At 40.2% G+C, this 22,715-nt stretch overlaps 1 non-coding gene across 1 annotated transcript; it reads right to left on the bottom strand.

Moving 5' to 3' along the window:
* Window positions 1-20,650: 20,650 nt before the first annotated feature.
* On the bottom strand, window positions 20,651-20,756 carry LOC121978832. The gene has a single exon (XR_006111173.1). It is a non-coding gene; the product is annotated as a small nucleolar RNA R71 (small nucleolar RNA).
* Window positions 20,757-22,715: the final 1,959 nt, after the last annotated feature.

The raw sequence follows: 22,715 nt of genomic DNA, 5'->3' as shown, positions 1-22,715 counted from the left end.
GCGGTATCTAGCAACACATCATTACTACCCAAGTTACAAGAATGTTGAGATCCAACATCACCTTGTGACTACTAATTGTGACTCCTCACAATATATGACAAGTGTCCTTCTATCCTAGACATCTAGATTGGTCAATGTGAGGCATAGACCGTGTCATCCTCTGACCAATCTAAATCTTGAACTCCAAGTAGACTCACTAAAACAAATGAGTTCAATATCTATATTGACTCATTTGGGCATGGCCATGCACTTCGTGGTCTTACTCTATCAAGAATACTGATGTCTCTCCCGTCATATAGGAGGGATAGATCCCATCTACATCACTCACATCCCTTTGCATAATTTGTTATATACCCAGTAATCGCCTTTATAGTCCACCCAGTTACGGGTGATGTTTGACGAAACCAAAGTACATAACTCCTTATGTAGGGATCTATGCTGACTTCAAGTCTAAGGACTTGTAGTCATACTAATAGCCACATGAAAAAGTATATGACACTCATATAACGATCCATGATACTTTCTCATGGCGGGTCATTCAGTATACATTCTCCAATGCATACCCATGTGTCAACTTGATATCTCTATATCCATGACTTGTGAGATCAAGTCATCGAGTTGACCTACATGCTAGTCTTATTACATTAACATTGTCCCTGAATGTTAATACTCGACTAGGAATGATTAAGAGTAGTGTTCCCTATATCATCTCACTATCGGTTCAACTAACCGATTGATATAGGTGAGAACCGTCTACTCAAGGACGTTATTATACTTAGTTTATTTGGCACCAATACAAGTATGTATAATAACCAAAACCAAATACCTTTATTTATATAGAATATGATACAACAAGTCCAAAATACAATCATCAAATGATTGACTCTAGGGCTCTAGTTAACAATCTCCCACTAGCACTAGTGTCAATCAGTGTAGGCTCTAAGCCCAAATGACCTAGTGTGACCATCATGCTTCCTCTGTGCCAAAGCCTTGGTCAAGGGATCTGCGATGTTAGCCTCTGTAGGTACTCTGCAAGTCTTCACATCTCCTCTCTCGATGATCTCTCGAATGAGATGGAAGCGCCGTAGTATGTGTTTGGTCCGCTGGTGTGAGCGAGGTTCCTTCGCCTGTGCTATAGCTCCATTGTTGTCACAATAGAGCTCAATAGGGTCAGCAATGCTAGGAACCACCCCAAGTTCAGTGATGAACTTGCTAATCCAAACTGCCTCCTTTACTGCCTCTGATGCAGCAATGTACTCGGCCTCTGTCGTAGAATCAGCTACTGTGTCTTGCTTCGAACTCTTCAAGCTCACATCACCTCCATTAATGCAAAACACGAACCCCGACTGTGATCTATAGTCATCCTGGTTGGTCTGGAAGCTAGCATCACTATAACCACTTATAGCTAGCTCATCATTGCCTCCATATATCAAGAAATATTCTTTAGTCCTTCTCATGTACTTAAGAATATTTTTGACCGCTATCCAGTGTCTTTCACCTGGATCTGACTGGTATCTTCTCGTCATGCTCAAAGCATACGAGACATCAGGTCGAGTACATAGCATGGCGTACATGATCGATCCTATGGCTGAAGCATAAGGGATCTGATCCATGCGGTCTCTCTCCTCTCTAGAAGAGGGACCTTGAGTTTTCGAAAGACTCACGCCATGTGACATCGACAGAAATCCCTTCTTGGAGTTCTGCATGGCAAACCGTAGGAGTACCTTGTCAATGTATGTACTTTGACTTAGGCCGAGCAATCTCTTAGATCTATCTCTATAGATCTGTATCCCTAGAATGCGGGATGCCTCTCCTAAGTCCTTCATTGAGAAGTGACTCCCTAGCCAGGTCTTGACAGACTGAAGCATAGGGATGTCCTTCCCAATGAGTAGTATGTCATCCACATACAATATGAGGAAGACAACTATATCCCCTACAACCTTCTTGTAGACACAAGGCTCATCTTCGTTCTTGATGAAACCAAAATGTTTGATTGCATCATCGAATCGAAGATTCCAACTCCGAGACGCTTGCTTTAGTCCATAAATGGACCTATGCAGCTTGCATACTCTGCTAGTATGCTGTGGATCTAAAAAACCCTCAGGTTGTGTCATGTACACATCCTCAAGCAGGTTTCTATTCAGAAATGCGGTTTTGACATCCATCTGTCATATCTCATAGTCATGGTAGGCTGCAATAGCAAGCATGATCCGAATGGACTTAAACATCGCTACTGGAGAAAAGGTTTCATCATAGTCAATACCATGAATCTGCTTGAAACCTTTAGCTACCAAGCGACCCTTATAGATAAGTCCATCCATGTCAGTCTTTCTCTTAAAGACCCACTTACACCCAATGGGTTTTACCCCTTCAGGTGGATCAACCAAAGTCCATACTTGGTTGGTGTACATGGATTCCATTTCGGATCTCATAGCCTCTAGCCATTTCTCGGAATCTGGTCTCATCACAGCTTCCTGATAAGTGGTAGGCTCATCCTCTATGAGCATAACGTCATCATGGTCAGACAAGAGAAATGAGTATCTCTCAGGCTGACGACGTACTCTATCAGACCTGCGAAGAGGTATATCTACTTGAACTGGTTGTTGTTCCTCAACTCCTTGTGGAACAACATCATCCACAACACTTTATGGTTCCAGTTCAATTTCCATCGAGGCATCAGTGCTATTGTTCGCATCTTGAACTTCTTCAAGATCGAACGTGCTCCCACTAGTCTTTCGAGAAACAAAATCCCTTTCTAGAAAGACCCCAGTCTTTGCCACAACTACCTTGTGCTAACTGGGAATGTAGAAGTAATATCCCTTAGTTTCCTTGGGATATCCAATAAAGTAGCACTTATCGGATTTGGGTCCTAATTTGTCTGAGACTTGACGTCTAACGTAAGCCTCACAACCCCAAATCCTCATGAAAGACAACTGGGCATATCTCCCAGTCCATATCCTATATGGTGTCTTTATCACGGCCTTGGATGGAACTCGGTTGAGTATAAAAGCTGCCGTGTCTAGAGCATAGCCCCAAAGGTATGTCGGAAGATCTGTGTGACTCATCATAGATCGTACCATATCTAATAGGGTACGATTCCTCCTTTCGGATACACCATTCCACTGTGGTGTTCCAAGAAGAGTGAGTTGGGATAGGATCCCACACTCTGCTAGATAGTCACGAAACTCATGGCTAAGGTATTCTCCACTTCGATCGGATCGAAGTATCTTAATACTCTTGCCAAGCTGGTTCTGTACTTCATTCTTGAATTCTTTGAACTTTTCAAAGGATTCAGACTTATGTGTCATCAAGTACACATAACCATATCTACTGAAGTCATCAGTAAATGTGATGAAGTATCTATAACCGCCTCTAGCAGCAACATTGAAAGGGCCACATACATCACTATGTATGAGTCCTAACAAATCAGTTGCTCTCTCGCTGTGTCCACTAAAGGGAGTATTGGTCATCTTGCCTCGTAGGCATGACTCGCATATCTCATATGATTCAAAATCAAATGAGTCCAGCAAACCATCCTTATGGAGCTGGGATAAGCGCTTGTCATTTATATGACCTAAGCGACAGTGCCAGAGGTAGGTTTGGTTCATGTCATTTGACTTAAACCTCTTGGTATTTACGTTATAGATAGGGCTCTCAAGGTCTAGAATATAGAGTCCGTTTATCAGATGTGCACTACAATAGAACATATCGTTTAAATAGATGGAACGACATTTGTTCTTTATAGTAAACAAGAAACTGATATAATGTTCTTAGTTAATGCAGGCACATAACAACAATCGACTAACTCTAGTACAAGCCCAGAGGGCAGAGATAGGTAGTAAGTCCCTATAGCAACAGCAGCAACCTGTGCTCCATTGCCTACTCATAGGTCCACCTCGCCTTTTGTCAATGCCCTGCTATTTCTCAGCGCCTGCACATCAGTACAAATGTGAGAAGCACATCCAGTATATAATACCCATGATGTAGAAATAGATAGATTGACTTCTTTAACATATATACCTTAAGTGGAAGTCTCACTTCGCTTCTTCTTAAGATCCTCCAAGTATACCTTGCAGTTCCTCTTCCAGTGCCTGGTCTGACCGCAGTGGAAGCAGGTAGCATTTTTGGCGACCCCTCCTTTAGGCTTCAGTGCCTTGCCTTTGCCCTTGGCTTGGGACTTTCCCTTGCCTTTGGGCTTGCCCTTGCCCTTATGTTTCTGAACCATCAGAACAGTGTTGGGCTTAGCCTTCTTAAGGTTTAGCTCAGCAGTTCTTAACATGCTAAGCAGCTCGGGCAATGGCTTGTAATTCTCCTTCATATTGTAGTTTAGAACTAATTGACTGTAGTTATCCGGCAAGGATTGTAAGATCAGGTCAGTAGCCAGCTCTTGGCCAAGAGGGAACCCCAACCTTTGTAGGTTCTCTATGTACCTAATCATTTTGAGTACATATGGGCCTACGGGAGCCCCGTCTGACATCTTGCACTGAAACAGTGCCCTTGAGATCTCAAATCTCTTATGACTCGCTTGTCCTTGATACAGCTGACGAAGATATTCAACCATATCGTAAGCGCCCATTAACTCGTGTTGCTTCTGAAGCTCAGAGTTCATGGTCGCGAGCATTAGACAGGACACATCTAATGCATCGTCTTGATGCTTCTTGTAAGCATCTTTGTCAGCTCGCGGGGCATTGGCAGGAGGAGCCTCCGGAATGGGCTGCTCCATAACGTACAGTTTACGTTCTTGGGTGAGAACTATTCTCAAGTTCCTGTACCAGTCCAGGAAGTTTGCTCCATTGAGCTTGTCCTTCTCGAGGATAGATCGCAGGGAGAAGGTGTTCGTGTTCGACGTCATGGCAATTCTACAACAGAAATAAATGCAGAAATAAGTATCATATTCTTAATCATTTAATTAGGCCTTTAACTAAATGATGCTCCCACTGAATTCTATAATTCATGTGGGACAAGATCCACATCATACTAACCCTTGAGTTAGCTTTGGCTAATACGCCCAAGACTTAGTATGATCGGTAGGTAACGATTACCAATTACATCTCTATGCAACTCTTGTTTATAGAATCAAAATCCGCATTTATATTAAAACTCGAGTTAGCTTTGGCTAATACGCCCGAGAGTTAATATATATGTGATTTTGACCTAACTTTCCAACCGTTGGAAGAATGCCTATAGTTATACTCGATCCAACCGAGTTAACTATGAATACTCAATCTAATTGAGTTGTACTCACTCATGCGTTGATAGGCAGGACCAAGATTGTCCCTCCATACCCTACCAAGATAGTATGTGTTGCTCTGCTTTGGCAGATTCAACAACTACATGAGATCGAGGTAGTAGTAGGTATCACGGCACGGTAGGCATTAGAGTTGACGTGATTTAGATCTAATCTAAATGATGATGCGTATCAAATACTTGATTTAGATCTAATCTAATCGTGGGGTGCATCATGTGCACGATTTAGATCTTATCTAATCGCTAGGCACTAATTAACTACTTAATTAAACATGCATCACATACATATAAGCAATTAATTAAATTATTTTGTGATTGTGTCATGGCCCTACTACGATCTTCTCAAGCCAATGAGAAGATAGGATGGTCAACCTAAGGTCAACAGCTTCTCAAGCTTCTTCCTTTGACCACCTTGTGTTGCTCGTGCCCTTCTCGTAACTCCGTCTCGTGTGGACCTTCCACCGCTTCAAAATTACATTACAATTTTGAAACTCGAGTTACATTCGAGTCTAAATCTAATTTACAACCAGAATAAAAGGAAGGCACGACGCGTAGGTCGCGAAAAATAAAATAAATAAAATAAGATAAATACAGCACGCACATCACATAACGGCACGCAGGCCGTATTATGAATTACAACACAATTGTCCAATCGAATTGGGTCTTTGGGCCATGACTATCACAAAAATAATATATAATTCAAAATTATATATTTTTCATAATTTTTATGTAATTTTTAATAATTTTACAGATTTTATGAGTAAATTTTTCCCGGCGGTCCCGATTAGCGATTTCGGGCGCAATCGCGGAGCAAATCCCCTTGCGGGGTTAGGGGCAGTACCCTTACCCGCGATCTAACCATTGCGAGTTGCTCCTAAGCGATCCAAGAGCGCCTTAGCCCGCTGTCCCAAAAGCTTTTGGGTCGAAACATTACCGTTTTGGAAAATTCTTCTCGGTAGTCGAAGCCTACAAGTGCCGAAACACTTGTGCTTCGCTTCTACTAGAAAAATACCCATAAAATCATAAAAATTAGGAAATTCACAGAATCTTACAGTATGCATATTTTTCACAAAAATACTAATTGAAACTAGTACTCGCTTCGCACGTGGCTCTGATACCACTGTTGGGTTTTTCGGGCCGCGAAAACCGCATTTTCGCGTCGCGGAAACCCCGAATCACCCATGCCACTGGATCTCGTGCGAAGAAAACTTTCGAAAATACGAGTACGAGTTTAAAGCTTCAATCTACAGTAGATCTACAAAGGAAGAAAACATTATTATACCTTTAAAGCATGCCTTTCGCGTATCCCGCTCGTCCAAAATGCCGGATCTCTAGACCGTCAAGCGTACGGTCCTCTAGAAGTATCCACACGGACAACTTAGGTGGAGAAGACCTAAACAAAGGTGTGCTAGCACTTTGATAGGTCACGACAAGAAGAAGAGAGGGAGAGAGCAAGAAGAACTCAAGGAAGAAGAAGGAATGAATACACACTTGAATGAAAAAATGAATTTCATTCAAAACCATAAGTGGCCGGCCACATCTCCAAGGTGTAACCCCCATTCTCATTAAATGTAGCCATTAAAGAGAATGGAGTTGTAACTCCCATGAGGTGGCACACTTTGATGATGTGGCACATCATCATTGGTCCATATCTTGCCATCTCACTAATGATGTGGCGATTAGTCAAGTCAAACTTGACTCTTCCTCTTCCTCTCAAGTCAAGTCAAACTTGACCAAATATCTTCCATGGTTGATCTAATCTATAACCATTTGATTCAAGCCAACTTAATATAATGAATCTAATTCATTAAATTAAGTTGATTTAATGAGTCATAATCAAAATTAGACTCATTGAATACTTGAATCAACTTGAGTCCAACTCAATTTAGCCCAATTTGGATTACTCTTAATCCAATTTGATTCATCAAATGAATCTAATCCTCTTGGTTCATCATATGAACCAAATCTCCATCTAATTGTCCTTAGTGTGTGACCCTATAGGTTCTTGTAACGTTGGGAATGCCCTAAACTCATTTAGGAGCATAAGTAATGAGCGGTATCTAGCAACACATCATTACTACCCAAGTTACAAGAATGTTGAGATCCAACATCACCTTGTGACTACTAATTGTGACTCCTCACAATATATGACAAGTGTCCTTCTATCCTAGACATCTAGATTGGTCAATGTGAGGCATAGACCGTGTCATCCTCTGACCAATCTAAATCTTGAACTCCAAGTAGACTCACTAAAACAAATGAGCTCAATATCCTATATTGACTCATTTGGGCATGGCCATGCACTTCGTGATCTTACTCTATCAAGAATACCGATGTCTCTCCCGTCATATAGGAGGGATAGATCCCATCTACATTACTCACATCCCTTTACATAATTTGTTATATACTCAGTAATCGCCTTTATAGTCCACCCAGTTACGGGTAACGTTTGACGAAACCAAAGTACATAACTCCTTATGTAGGGATCTATGGTGACTTCAGGTCTAAGGACTAGTAGTCATACTAATAGCCACATGAGAAAGTATATGACACTCATATAACGATCCATGATACTTTCTCATGGCGGGTCATTCAGTATACATTCTCCAATGCATACACATGTTTCAACTTGATATCTCTATATCCATGACTTGTGAGATGAAGTCATCGCGTTAACCTACATGCTAGTCTTATTGCATTAACATTGTCCCTGAATGTTAATACTCGACTAGGAATGATTAAGAGTAGTGTTCCCTATATCATCTCACTATCGGTTCAACTAACCGATTGATATAGGTGAGAACCGTCTACTCAAGGATGTTATTATACTTAGTTTATTTGGCACCAATACAAGTAAGTATAATAACCAAAACCAAATGCCTTTATTTATATAGAATATGATACAACAAGTCCAAAATACAATCATCAAATGATTGGCTCTAGGGCTCTTGCTAACATCAATATCTTGGCTTCCAGGTCATGACGAGGCACTAGGCCTTCTTGGTTATTGGAGCAACAACCACTTCCTTAGACAAAGCCTCATAGAGAAATTCATTGTTTAATTTTCTCACTGAAAGCGCTAATTTTAATTTTAAAATTTAGTTTAAGCATGATTTAGGATCCCAATATAGGTTCTAACCTACTGGATTAACTAGAAAATTTTTAGGGACATATTTTCTTAAAATGTTTCTAATTTGTCCCGGGTGATATTTAAAGTACCAATTTAAATTATTAAATCTTCTAAAATTAGTTTTAGATGAACATGCATAGTTTTTCAAGTTGTCTATTTGATTTTTCAAATTTTGATTTTCTAATTGTAATATTTCGTTTTCCAATTTTGATTTATCTAATTCTTCTAAAGGGCAGGATTTAGCTAAAATTATTTTTAAATTTTTTATTTCTTTTTCTAATTTACAATAGTCTTTAGTTAATAACTTAACAAACTTAAAAAGTTTATCGGGAGGAAGAGAACGTACCTGACTTACCTTGTCGAGTTCGTTGTCCGTGTCTCCCCCTGAACTGCTGCTTTCTTCTTACGAAGCTCCCCCTTCATCGATGCTCTCGATGCTCATCTCAGAAGAGCTTGAATCGCAGTCGTCGTCTTGATGACTCGCCATCAGTGCGAGTCAGGAGAATGCTTCGACTTCCGATTCAGACGACGTATCGTCCCATGTCGCCTTTAGGGCCTTTCGCTTTTGGATAGGTTTCTTACCCTTCTCCTTGTCCTTGATCTTCAGCTTGGGGCAGTTGTCCTTGACGTGCCCTTCTTCATCACAGTGGTAGCAGCGGATCGTTCTTTTCTTCTTTCCCTGCCGATGGTTAGTAGATCTGGATTTGCAAAGCTTCTTGAATCTTCTTACCATCATTACCATTTCCTCATCGTCGAGAGAGGATTTCGACTCTGGTTCGTCTCTCGAAGCTTTGAGGGTGACGTTGTTCTTGGGCTCCTTCATTCCTGCACATCTTGACTCATGCACTTCAAATGTTGAAAAAAATCTTCTAACGAAATTTTTTCTAAATCCTTAGAAATATAAAAAAAAACATCTACTAATGATGCCCATTTGGTATTTCTAGGAAATGAATTCAGTGCGTACCTGAGTGAATCTCGATTACTTACCTTTTCTCCGAGATTCGAAAGTCCGGTAATGATTTCTTTTATTCTAGCAGGTGCGCGACTGCCTCATCTTCCCCAAGTCGCAGGCTGGTGAGCTGATTGCGAAGCAGATCTCTTCTGGCAAGCTTGGCTTCGGACGTCCCTTCGTGCAGCTCGTGGAACTTCTCCCAAAGTTCCTTTGACGAGTTGTAGTGCCCGATCCTGTTGACTTCTTGAGGTGGAAGAACGCTTAGCAGATGGTATTCTGCTTTGCCGTTCGCCATGAATTCAGCCTGCTCCTCTTTTGTCCATTGACATTTTTCCTTACCTTCTGGAGCTACAAAGCCAGATTCCATTGTTAAAGTTAATTCAAAGTCTGTTGTAAAAAATACCTGCATCAGATTCTTCTAGGTAGTGATGTCCCCTTCGTATTTCGGCGGGTGGATGCTTGGTCCGGCCATTTCGTGGCTTCATTCGGCGGTTAGTCCTCCTGAAGCGCCTCGGCTCTGATACCACTTGTAGGACCGTTGGGCCAGCTAGAAGGGGGGTTGAATAGCCCTGAAAAAAAATAAACAAAGACACTTCCCGACTTTTCAAACTAACACTTGTAAAATAATCAAAGCAGTGAATTAAAAGTAGAAAAGAAAGAGGCACAGTTGTTTACTTGGTTACAACCGGGGAGGTTGTTAATCCAAGGAAAGGATGAAGCGCACTATCAATCTCCTTCAGGCAGAGAAGCCTCTTACAACGTTGAAGCACAAAAAGAAAGAAGCTAATCTAAACAGTGGAAAGCGCACAAGTGTTTTTACAATTTCTGAACTGATTCTAAGCTTCTGGACCAAGGCTATATTTATAGCTTTGGTCGGGGTGCCTGGAAGGGGTTCCGGGTGCCCTGGGGGGATAAAACTTTATCCCCCAACGTTCAGATCTTGTTTGACGTGATCTGGTCAACAAATCAAGTTCGGGCGCCCGGAAGGGTTCCGGGGGCCCCGAGCTGCTCCGGGCGCCCCAGAGCCAAAAGTCAATAGAAGTTGACTTTTTCGTCCGGAACCTCTGCTCCGGTTCGGTTCGGCTCAGTCCGGATCTTCTATTCCGGATCCACTTTCTTGGGTGATCTCTGCCATCCGGAAAAGGGCTCACCCGAACCCAACTTCCGGTCTTCTCGAGCGGGCTTCCCTTCGACTTCTCGTCCCTTGGAATCGCCGCGTGTTTCCTTCTCGTCCGCCGGCGTACTCATCCGCAGTCTTCATTCCTCGGATGCACCGCATGCCGTCCTTCTCGCTAGTTGCATCTCTTGCTCCCCGAGCAATCTTCCGCTCCGGCTTTCGTCCCTCGAAATCACCGCATGCTTCCTTCTCGCCCGTCGGTGTACTCTTCGGCAGCACCTCGTCCCTCGGACTGTCGTCCTTCTTGCTAACTGCGTCTTTCGCTCGACTACCTATGCTTCTAAGCTCATGCACACTTAGACACAAGGTTAGTAACAAACAGGACCTAACTTAACTTGTTGATCACACCAAAACAACCTTGGGGTTCCAACAGTTCAAAGAATATAGGACTGATGTGGAGAAACGTCTTGGTAAAAGTATCAAGACACTACGGTCTGACCGTGGTGGCGAATACCTCTTTGGAGAGTTTAAGAATTACTTATCAGATGTTGGGATCCAATCCCAATTGTCTGCACCTGGTACACCCCAACAGAATGGTTTGGCAGAATGAAGGAATAGGACTCTTATGGAAATGGTTAGATCGATGATGAGTTATTCAGAATTACCAAATTCGTTTTGGGGATATGCTCTGGAAACAACAGTGTACATTCTGAATATGGTACCTTCTAAAACAGTTTCTTCTACTCCCATGGAATTGTAGAATGGGCGTAAGCCTAGTCTGAATCATATCCGGATATGGGGTAGTCCAGCACATGTGCTAAAGGGAGATACTGACAAGTTGGAATCACGTACAGAAGTGTGTTTGTTTGTGGGATATCCTAAGGGAACGAAAGGTGGTTTATTTTATAATCCTAAAAATGAAAAGATCATTGTTAGCACCAATGCTCGATTTTTAGAGGAAGATTATATAATAAACCATAAGCCCATGAGTGAAATTGTTCTAGAAGAAATTAGAGAGAACACGTCTACTTCAGTACCAACAGTACAAGATGAAGTACCACAAGAGACTGCAACATGTGTCACACATGATACACAACCACAGACTGTGCCTCATCGTAGTGGAAGGGTTGTAAGGCAACCAGAAAGATTCATGTTTTTGGGAGAGTCTTCGGACTTGATCCCGGGTAAACATGAACCTGATCCCTGGACATATGACGAAGCACTCCAAGATATAGATGCAACATCTTCGCAAAAAGCGATGAATTCTCAAAATAAAATCCATGTATTCTAATAAGGTTTGGGAGCTTGTAGAATCACCAGATGGAGTAAAAGTCGTTGGATGCAAGTGGATCTACAAAAGGAAAAGAGGGGTAGACGGGAAGGTAGAAACCTTCAAAGCAAGGCTTGTTGCGAAAGGGTACACTCAAAAAGAGGGAATCGATTATGAGGAGACCTTTTCACCGGTAGCCATGCTTAAGTCTATCCGGATACTCTTATCCATTACCGCTTATATGGATTATGAGATTTGACAAATGAATGTCAAGACAGATTTCCTTAATGGAAGTCTTGAAGAAAATATCCATATGAAGCAACCAGAAGGATTCATTGAAAAAGGCAAAGAGCATCTAGTGTGCAAGCTGAATCGGTCCATTTATGGACTGAAGCAAGTTTCAAGGTCTTGGAACATCCGGTTTAATGAAGTAATCAAGTCATATGAACTTATTCAATATCCGGATGAGTCTTGTGTATACAAGAAGTGTAACGGAAACGTGGTGGTATTTCTTGTACTATATGTAGATGATATTTTGTTAATTGGCAACAATGTCAAAGTGTTATCGGACGTAAGGGTATGGTTGTCCAAAAAATTCGATATGAAGGACTTAGGAGAATGTGCACACATCCTTGGGATCAAAGTCATAAGGGATCGCAAGAAAAGGATGTTGCGCCTATCCCAAGCTTCATATATAGATACAATCCTTGCTCGTTTTAGCATGCAAAACTCCAAGAAAGGTTTCTTACCTTTTAGGCATGGAGTAGCTTTATCTAAAGAGATGTCTCCGAAGACATCAAAGGAGATAGATGACATGAAGGCAGTTCCTTACGCTTCGGCTGTGGGAAGCCTAATGTATGCAATGCTGTGTACGAGACCTGATATTTGTTTTGTCGTGAGCATGGTTAGTAGATATTAGAGTAACCCTGGACAAGGACATTGGACTACTGTAAAGAATGTATTGAAGTACCTGAGAAGGACTAGATATTATATGCTAGTTTACCAAGCAGACGATTTGCTCCCTATGGGTTACACGGATTCAGATTTCCAATCAGATAGGGACAACAGTAAGTCTAAATCAGGCTATGTGTTTACTTTAGGAGGTGGAGTCATTGCATGGAGGAGTGTTAAGCAGAAATACATATCAGACTCAACCATGGAAGCTGAGTATGTGGTAGCCTTTGAGGCAGCCAAAAAAGCTGTGTGTCTCAGGAACTTCCTAATGGACTTAGATGTGATTCCTGGTTTTCCCAAAATCATCACAATTTATTGTGATAATAGCGGGGCAGTTGCAAACTCGAAGGAACCACGATCCCATAAGGCAAGTAAGCATATAGAGCGCAAGTACCACCTGATACGAGACATCGTGAAGCGAGGAAAAGTTATCGTCGCCAAGATTGCATCAGCGAATAACCTGGCAGATCCTTTCACTAAAGCCCTTCCGGCGAAAGCTTTTGATCAGCATATGGAGGGGATGGGAATCAGATGTATGGCAGCAGATATGGTAGCTTTATCTTTTAGTATAAGTGGGAGATTGTTAGAGTGTATACTAAAAACCTAGCTTTTGTAAACATTTATTCTGAAATAAAAGAATCACATTGGTCAATATCTACATTTATATGTTAAATGTAATTGTTCAATTAATTTATATCATTGATAATATGGTGAGTGGTGTCACACACAGAAGATCATGTTATCAGTTCTTTATAAATTATAAACAGTTACTCACGACTAAGATGGAAAGGAACAAACTATTGGAATAGTTGTAGTGTAATTATGTAAGATATCGCAAAAATTAAATAATAAATATTATTGGACGAAAAATCTTATTGGATTTTTCTAGAATTTTTAGAAATTTTTCAGGATTTAAACGGAGTCTGTATGACCCGTTTTGAGGGGATGGATTCGGGATATCCCATTTAAGTTGGGAGTTGATGGAGAAACTAACTTAGGGCTTAATTAAATATAACCTAAGTATTTAATTTAAAACCTAATCTCTAAATTCACAATTTTCTCTCCCGAACCCTTATTCTCTCGCGACCTCTTCTTCCCCGACAACCTCTCTGCCGAAACCTCTTCTCCAGGCGATTTCTCCACCCGATCACCGACGCCAAGCCTCCTTTCTCCCTCTCCCTCTCAAGGTGTGGAGCCTCTTCCCTCTTGCTCCGACTCCTTCCCCCTCTTTCGGCCAATCAAAGCCGACCACCCTCAGATCCTCGACGTGGATGACTCGAGCTCTGATCCGGTTGTCGCCCTTCCAACCCTAGCCGCGAACATCAGGGACTCGTCGGAAACCGAGCACATGAGCCGGTGGCAATAGGTTGCTTGAGCCTTTTGCCCTTTTTTGTGATTTCGCTGATTCCCGATTTGTGATTTTGATTGGTCGCCATTTCTTCCGATCGATCGAGGTTGAAGCAGCACGGCCTCGTCGTCGCCTCTTTCCCGATCACCCCTTCTCATCACCGAATCTTGGATCATGGAGATTCATTGCCCTAACTCCCGATTATGCTGCTTCGTCGATCAGTTACTACCAGCATCTAAACGCACCTGATTTGGGCATTCAAGCACTGTTAGCCGAAGACACACAGCTCCGGTCATACTCTTCTAACAGTGAATTACTCTGGTTGTGATCTACTAGTGATCACCTTGAGCTCAGGTAAGTCTTGGAGTGGATTCATTATGGTTATTTGGTGCTTGATTGATGTAGTGGTTGCATGATCTTGTAGTGGCTACGCTTGGTTCCAGCAGTAACTTCTCCGGCTGAATTGACGATGAAGTCTTTGGATTTGGGTAAGTTTGGATAATGGTTTATGCTTGATGTAATGCTACTTGTTTGCATTTGATTGGGAGGTTAATTTAAGTTTATTATGATTGATAATGGAATGGGTTGATTCATGGGTGTAGGGTTTCGTGCTTCCTTAGATTTGTGAGTGATGTGATGTAGATTGGATGAATTATTATGGTTAGATTAATCGAGGTGGATGAACTATGTAGATTTCATTCTTGAGGTTAGTAGATGATACGTAGATTAAATCATGGGATGTTGGAGTTTGTGATTGATTGTGGTTTGATGATTTGGTTGATAGGGTGATTTGAGGATTATCGAATTGGGAGGTATTGTGATGAGTAGGGATGGATTAGAATATATGTGGGGATTTGATTAATGAGATGTTATGGATGTTTGGATTTGATCAGTGTGTATTGATTTTAGATGATGACCATGATTAAATTGATTGGCCCATGTGTTGGATTGATTGAGGATTTGGAGGATTAATCAGAGATCATATTTAGTTGGAGTGATCCTAGTTGGGTTGGGGATTTTATTTAGCTATTTAATCATATGAATTTAGCTAAATGAAATATATGTATTGATTTATGCAGGACTTTGATATGGGATGTTCATTTCGATATGGGAGGTTCTATTGATACGAGATATACCAAGGCGGGTATTTCTTCCTTGACCTCTATGTAGATTTTCTTATACTTAGTGCATGGTTATTATTGGATGAATTAGGCTGCTTTATCTTATATCATGATCGGTTGTTATTTTTCCTGCATGATACTTATGCTTGACCCTTGTGATGATCTATTTAATTCATATACAGTCTCCACTCTTGATATCTACTCTATTGTGATTACACGTGTAGAGTATGTCTTGTAGGGATTGTCGGGTTGTTGGTATTACCATGCTGATTGGGTATATGATGTGGACGGTACATAGGTGGGTATGTGTTTTTAGGAGACATTATGTTGACCGTACATTTGCATGTTGTATGTACACACGTGTTTGGTTATGTACTTTTGGGAGGAGTTGTGTTGATTGTATGTTTGTGGTTTATACACGTGTCTGATGTGTTTATTATTGGAGGATACATGTTGATTGTACTTACGTTCTGTGTATATGTGTCCAGTGGGATTATTGGAGATTTTTGGTTGATTATACGTGTGTAGTTGTGTACATGTGTTTGGTGGGATGTGTGGATTTATCATGACGATTATATTCATGTCATGGAGTGCTTATGTGGAGTTAGAGTTTGCATGGATGATGACGGTGTCTATATCATGATTATATCTATATCATGTTCATCATTCATTGCATACTGACGACTATCGTCTCCTTTGTAGTTGAGAGGGTTGTCAATTTTTATAGCTGTCCACTCTACCACTAATGGAGAGTGGTAGCTGGGAGTGGAGCTATGTCCTGTCGCGCTTACTCAACTGCTCATTGTTTTTACTCTGTCAGCCTCGACCACTCTGGAGTAGTGAGTCTTGAGGGTACAGTAGTCAGGGGGCTTGAGTTGTGAGTGGTCAGGGACCCTTAGCTATGTAGTTAGATAACTACATAGTATAGTGTCGCCTCAGTCGCTTTATAGCGGTTACGTGCGTGAGGCTTGTACGGTCTGTCACGAACCCAAGCCTCTCGGTCATACATGGGTCGTGGTGTCTGGAGAGGTGGCGGGGGTGACCATGGAGCATGCATGCACATTTGCATTTGATGCGCGATGCATCGTTGGAGATATATTTGCATACATGCCTAGTAGATACTAGTTGCATGTGTTTGTGGTATGTTGCATTTGTTTACGATATGATTGTTGCATATGATTGTCATGCTGCATACATGTCATTTATTTTACATGTATATGCAGTCGTATTTATATTGCACAGGTGTCACGGGTATATCTGTTACAGATCCAGTGAGTTTACTGATCTTTGTACCTTGCGTCGATTCCAGATTGGGTATGTATCTGTCATTGTGTTAGTTGTGGTTTGTACAGTTTATATGTCAGGTTATTATGTCAGATATGTTTAGGTGCATTGATTATGATAGTATGATCATGTTCTTTATTCCCTACTGAGACTGTATACTTGTGATCTCCATGTTTGTTTATGGACCATGCATTATCTTATCTATTACCCACTGAGTTACCTATACTCACCACCACATGTATACATTTATGTTTTCAGGTAGCTTGTAGATGGTTGGTGTCGCTCGGAGTATCCTGTCTGCCGGGTCCTACGTCACATCCGAAGACCGTGCTTATTTTCTTTTGTATATTCTTTTCTTATTTTTGGCATTGTATTTGTGTATAGCCATGTGGCTATCCTATGGTTTTGGTGTTGTATTTGTGTTTAAGCCATGCCGGCATGCATTGTATTTATTTGTGTTGTGTGGGCTTTCCTTCGTTTTTCCGCTGTGTTTTGGTACAGCCGTGTGGGCTATTTTATATATAACTGTGTGGTTGTGATTGTTTCATTCCAGCCGTGTGGGCTGTTATTATAACTGCGTGGTTGTGTATATAAATATTCCAGCCGCATGTAGCTGATGTATTTTGCTTGTAGTGATGCTTCAGATTGTCACCGGTACAGGGGAGATGCTGCCAGATTTTTGTCTGGCAGAGACTCCTTTGGGGGCGTGACAAATTAAGTATTAGTTTATCTTGACTAATAAATTACACTAGTACACTCTAAGTGTATTGAGTAGGACCAATTAAGGCAAGCTCTTTTTGTACTGATTTAATAAAAGAACAAGTCCTTAGTTATTATGGAAGTGTGTGCTCTTAATCCTAATATAATAACAAGCACATATATTTAATATTTATTTCTTTGACTTATCAAAGGGTGAGATTTAGTTCGATAAATCAATAGGCCCGATAAGTTGGGAAATGATATTACTTATAGTGTGTGTTGTTGATTATAGAAGGAAACTATGTCCTAGTTATCTAGGTTGAGAATGTCCTCAAGAGGAGCTCATAAGGATTGTCATGTTAAATCCTGCAGGTGGACTTTGTCCGACATGATGATGAAGTTGAGTGGTACTACTCTCGGAGATAGATATTATTTAAGTGAGTTGTCAGTAACTTACTTAATTAGTGGACATTCGTTATCTTAAACACAGGGAGACTAACACACTCATGATAAGCAGGAGCCCATAATGTAATTTGGGATTGGTGCGGTAGTGCAATAATAACTCTCTAGTGGAATGAGTTATTATTGATGAACTTGAGTTGTGTGTTCGGGGCGAACACGGGATACTCAAGCTAATCGGAAGGCCAAAACCAATTTCTCCTCTAGGTCTCTGTCGTAGCCTCATTAAAGCCTCAAGTCCATCCAAAGAAAGGCCCATCTTGGTGTCCAAGAAGGGGGCCGGTCCATTGCTTGGTGACCAAGCAATGGCCGGCCATCATCTCCTCTTAAAGGGTCGACCCTTTGCTTGGTGCCCAAGCATGTAGGAGCCGACCATAATAATTCAAATAAGGAGGGGTGTTTTGAATTTTTAAAATCTTCTCTTTGTAGAAATCTACAAGTTTTAAAAGAGAGATTTTAAAATATAAAACTTTCCTTCTTTGAATTAGGCCACATGTTTTAAAAGAAATTTTAAAAGTTTTAAAACTTTCCTTTTTTAACCATCCTCATGGTTTAAGAAAGAAGGAAGAGAAGTTTTAAAATTTAAATTTTCTATCACCGTGTTAAAAAAGGAAATTTTATAAGAGAAGTTTTAAATTTTAAAACATGATTATAATTTTTAAAATTTTCCTTTTTTAACTCCTACTTTAGGAAATTAGAAGAGAGCTTGTAAAATTTTATAAGGATTTATAAAATTTTATAAAAAAAATTATTATTCCTTTTCCTTGATGAGGTGGTCGGCCACCTTGCTTGGTGCCCAAGCAAGGGGCCGACCAATAGGATTAAACCCAATCAATGATTGGTGATTAATTCAATCAAGAGGAAAGAAAAGGAAAAACTAGAGGAAGATTTTAATTTTTGTAAAAATTCTTCCCTTATTTGACTTGGGCAAGTAATATAAAAGAAGGGGTGAGGAGGCCTCATGGATCATCAATTCTTATTCTCTTGGTGGAGTCTCTCTTGGTGGCCGGCCCTCCCTCTCCCTTCTTCTTTTCCCTTTGCTCTCTTCTCCTTGGTGGTGGTGGTGGCCGAATTTTAGAGGAAGAGGAAGAAAGCTTTTGGGTGGTGTTCATCTTGGAGGATCGTCGCCCACACGACGTCCAAGGCGAGGCGAGGAATACGGTAGAAGATCTCGAGGTCATTAGCATACAAAGATAAGGTATAATTAGCAATTATTTTCCGCATCATGCTAGCTATTTTTCTTTGTATGAATTCCAAACACAAGAGGCATTAGATCTAGTTTTTTTAATTTATTGTTTGAGGTTGTATTTTCTTTGTTTTTCGAATTTGTGATTCGATTGTTCTTTTTGGTTAAACCTAGAGTTATTTAAGGAAATTAAATATTAGCTTTCCTTAAAAGGCTTTGTCTAGGCGGTGGTGGTTGCTCCCATATCCAAGAAGGTCATGTGCCTCGCCATGTAGTCCCGGAAGCCAATTTTGGAAATTAATATTTAATGGAATTAATAACATAGGTGGATTTGGATCAATAGTGTTAAATTCCGCTTGCGATCCAAATCTAAATCATCAAGAATAGATAAGTTAAATTTAGAATCAATGATGTTAAGTTCCGTCTGCGATTCCTAATTTAACTTCTAAAGAACACAATAGGTTGTTTAGGAATGGTTCGACACTTGTACAAAATTTTTGTACAGTGGAACCGGTACGATCTTCCTAGGACCAACCAACACTACCCCCTAGGGTTTTCCTCCTGCCTAGAATCCACTAGGACTTTTGCCTAAAATAACTTAGGACTTTCCTGCAAGCTCAATAAACCTTGTTAGATAACAAGATAACTTTACTTTGGACCCTTTGACATAATCAAAACACAAGTTCGATCGTCGGATGCTTCCCGCACCAACATAACGTTGAGTATCTAAGGTAACTATCCTTCTCTATAGAATGTAACCTCTTAAGGGAGAATAATTCTATGTATGGATGAGTCTATCACTTGACCTAATGGGCTTTTCCTAATCATATACTATGCAAGTGACCTACGTAATCTAGAGACGTAAACCCAGGGGAGGCCTTGTGACAGGAGGTACTCTACTGAAATCCAAACTCTCTAAGTTACTTCTTCACTTGATGGTATACTTGGTTACTAGCAGGGGAAGTATTCCGATACACCATCGCGGGGTGCTATTCGATAGTAATTTGGATCATCTTGCAAACATAAAAGTGGAGAACTAGGAAAGGATAAATTTGTAGCACAATATTCACCATTACAATGAAACAAAAGACCTAGAATATCCTCTGAATGCAGGACTTCCTCAGTTATCTTTCTTTTATTTTATTTTTCACATCTTAGTAAAAAACCTCAAATCAAATGATAATCAATTTTGTCTAGCTAAATTCAAAGTGTAAAACCAATTAGCATTTGATCCTCAGTTCTCGTAGGATCGACTTATATAAATTTTATTACTAGATGATGCCCGTGCATTTGCAGGTTCACATCTAGTTTTTAGTGTCATTACCAGGGACTACATGTTTTGAATCTAGTTAGTTTACATTAGAGTTTGTCTAGACAATTCTTTTAATCTTTAATTCTTTTATTCTTACATTCTTTATTCTTTATCTTTCATTATTGCATTTTCCTTCTTGTCTTTAATTCTACATTTCTATGTTTTCTCAGAATTTTTTTAGATACTATAAGCACTAATATGTCAAGTAGGCTCTTAAGAGAATTCGCTACACCCATTTTTGCAATATTTTTATCTCCGATTGTGTAACCTCATATTGAAACAAAAAGTTTTCAACTAGAGCCCAAAATAATTACTATGATACAGGGTCATAAATTTGGAGGAGAAGTATTAGAAAGTCCATATCTGCACCATGAGACATTCCTGGAGCTTTGTGATATGGTAAACTGTGAGGGTGTCCTAGCGGATGTCATTCGGTTGATGGAATTTCCATTCTGTATCAAGTATAGGGCAAAGACTTAGTTTTATTCTCTCCATCCTCAAAGCATCACAAATTGGGAACAATTGGGGTAGCGATTTCTAAATTATTTTTTCCCTCAAAGAAGAACAATGTATATGAGGAATTGCATTACAAGTTTTGCTCAGGTAGATGGAGAATTACTAGTTGAGGCATGGGAGAGATTCAAAAGCTTATTAAGGTAGTGTCCTCATCATGGTTTAGAAAGGTGGCTGCAATTACACATATTCTACATGGGAATTTATTTTTCAGATAAGTTATTATTGGATTCATCTGCTGGAGGTTCTTTTATAAACAAAAGTGTGGACGAAGCATTCACATTAATTAATCAAGTTACATTGAACCTTTATGAATGGTTAGATAAAAATTGGATGGAATTTCCCCCGAGAACTCTAGAAGTGCAAGTCATCAAGGCAAAAGAGTCTGCTAAATAAAATGCAGTTCAACCATCCAAGGGTTTTGAAAATCACAAGTCATAGAATGAGAGGTTTGAACAGTTAGAGTTAAAGATTGATTATAGAATTTCAAAATAGTTCTAACATGATCTCCCTCCTACCCAAACATGATCTAATGAACATTGTAATGATATTAAGTTGAGAAGTGACAAAAATCATAAAAAACTTCTGTAGAAGGACTTGTATAAAATTGAGGAGAAAAATAATAGAAATTCACAAAAACTCAGTTCCATTACCCCAGAAAGTGTCCAAAGGCCACAAGTATCTTTCCCTTAATGATAGATCACACCATCACTAGATAAGCAAGTTGAACCTCAGCCACAATCTCAATCATTCCCAAGACCTCCACTTAGAATTCCATTTCCACGAAGGCTAGTTGGGCTCAATAAAGATAAAGACTTTGGCAAATTCTGTGATATCAATATGGTTGAGTGAAAATTTCTTGATGTGTATAAAGATGAGGACTTTTTAGATGAGGAGTGTAATGATAATGTAGTAGTCAGTAAGCTTTTAGATCTACCTCCTGGGGTTACAGGGCATTATAGTGAAATAGAATTTTGAGATGATGAATGTGATGAGGTAGATCAATTTAAGACTGCAAGTGAAGTTGTTGATTCTCCTACTAAAGATATTAATGTTGGAATGTTCTTCACAGTATGTGATAATGTTAATGATTTGGAAGGAAGTGTAGGGACCTGTGTTATAGAAACAGCATCTCAAGAATCATCACCTTTGTCCACACATCCCTTTGAGACCATGAGAGTTGAAAGATTTGCGCAAGTTATGGATCAATGTGTAGGGACTTATGCAGTAATGGCATAGTCTCAAGTGTTGGAACTTTTGAGCCGCAAAAACCACTTTTTGCGTTGCGGAAACCCCGAAGTCCCATGCCATCGGATCCGTGCGAAGATTAAAATTTCGTGTACTTGTTTTTCTAACCTAGATCTACACTAGATCTACATGTTAAGGAGTTTATACCTTTGATGCGAAGCCCTTCGCTTATCCCGCTCGTCCAAGGTTCGCCGGATCTCAAGGGTGTCAAGTGAACACCCCTCTATGTGTATCCACACGAACAAAAAGGATGGAGAAGAAACCTTAGAGTGTGCTAGCACTCATGGAGGTTTCGCCCAAGGTGGAGGAGAGGGAGAGAAGAAGAAGCAAGGAGGAAGAAGATGAAATCAATGAGCACAAAAATTGTAACTCACACCCATTCAAGGTGGCCGGCCACTTTAGAGATTTTTAAACCTCCATGGAATATCAAGAGTCACAACTCTTGATCTCCCTCATAATGTGGCACACACATAAGCCAACCTTGATGATGTGGAACATCATCATTGGTCCACCTTATGCCAACTCACAAATGAGATGGCAAATGGTCAAGTCAAACTTGACCCTTCATCTTCCCTCTCAAGTCAAGTCAAACTTGACCTCTTCTCTCCCATGGTTGATCAAATCTAACCATTTGATTCAAACCAATTTAATTTAATGAATCTATATTCATTGAATTAAATTGACTCAATGAATCCAAATGTAATTAGACACATTTAACACATGAACCAAATTGAGTCCAACTCAATTAGTTTAATTTGAATTACTCTTAATCCAATTTGGTTCATCATATGAACTTAATCCTCTTGGTTCATCAAATGAACCTAATCTCCATCTAATTGCCCTTTGTGTGTGACCCTATAGGTTCTTGTAACATT

The sequence above is a fragment of the Zingiber officinale genome, chromosome 4B (assembly GCF_018446385.1).
Source record: "Zingiber officinale cultivar Zhangliang chromosome 4B, Zo_v1.1, whole genome shotgun sequence".
Taxonomy (NCBI): domain Eukaryota; kingdom Viridiplantae; phylum Streptophyta; class Magnoliopsida; order Zingiberales; family Zingiberaceae; genus Zingiber; species Zingiber officinale.
This window is presented reverse-complemented; position numbering and strand designations above follow the sequence as displayed.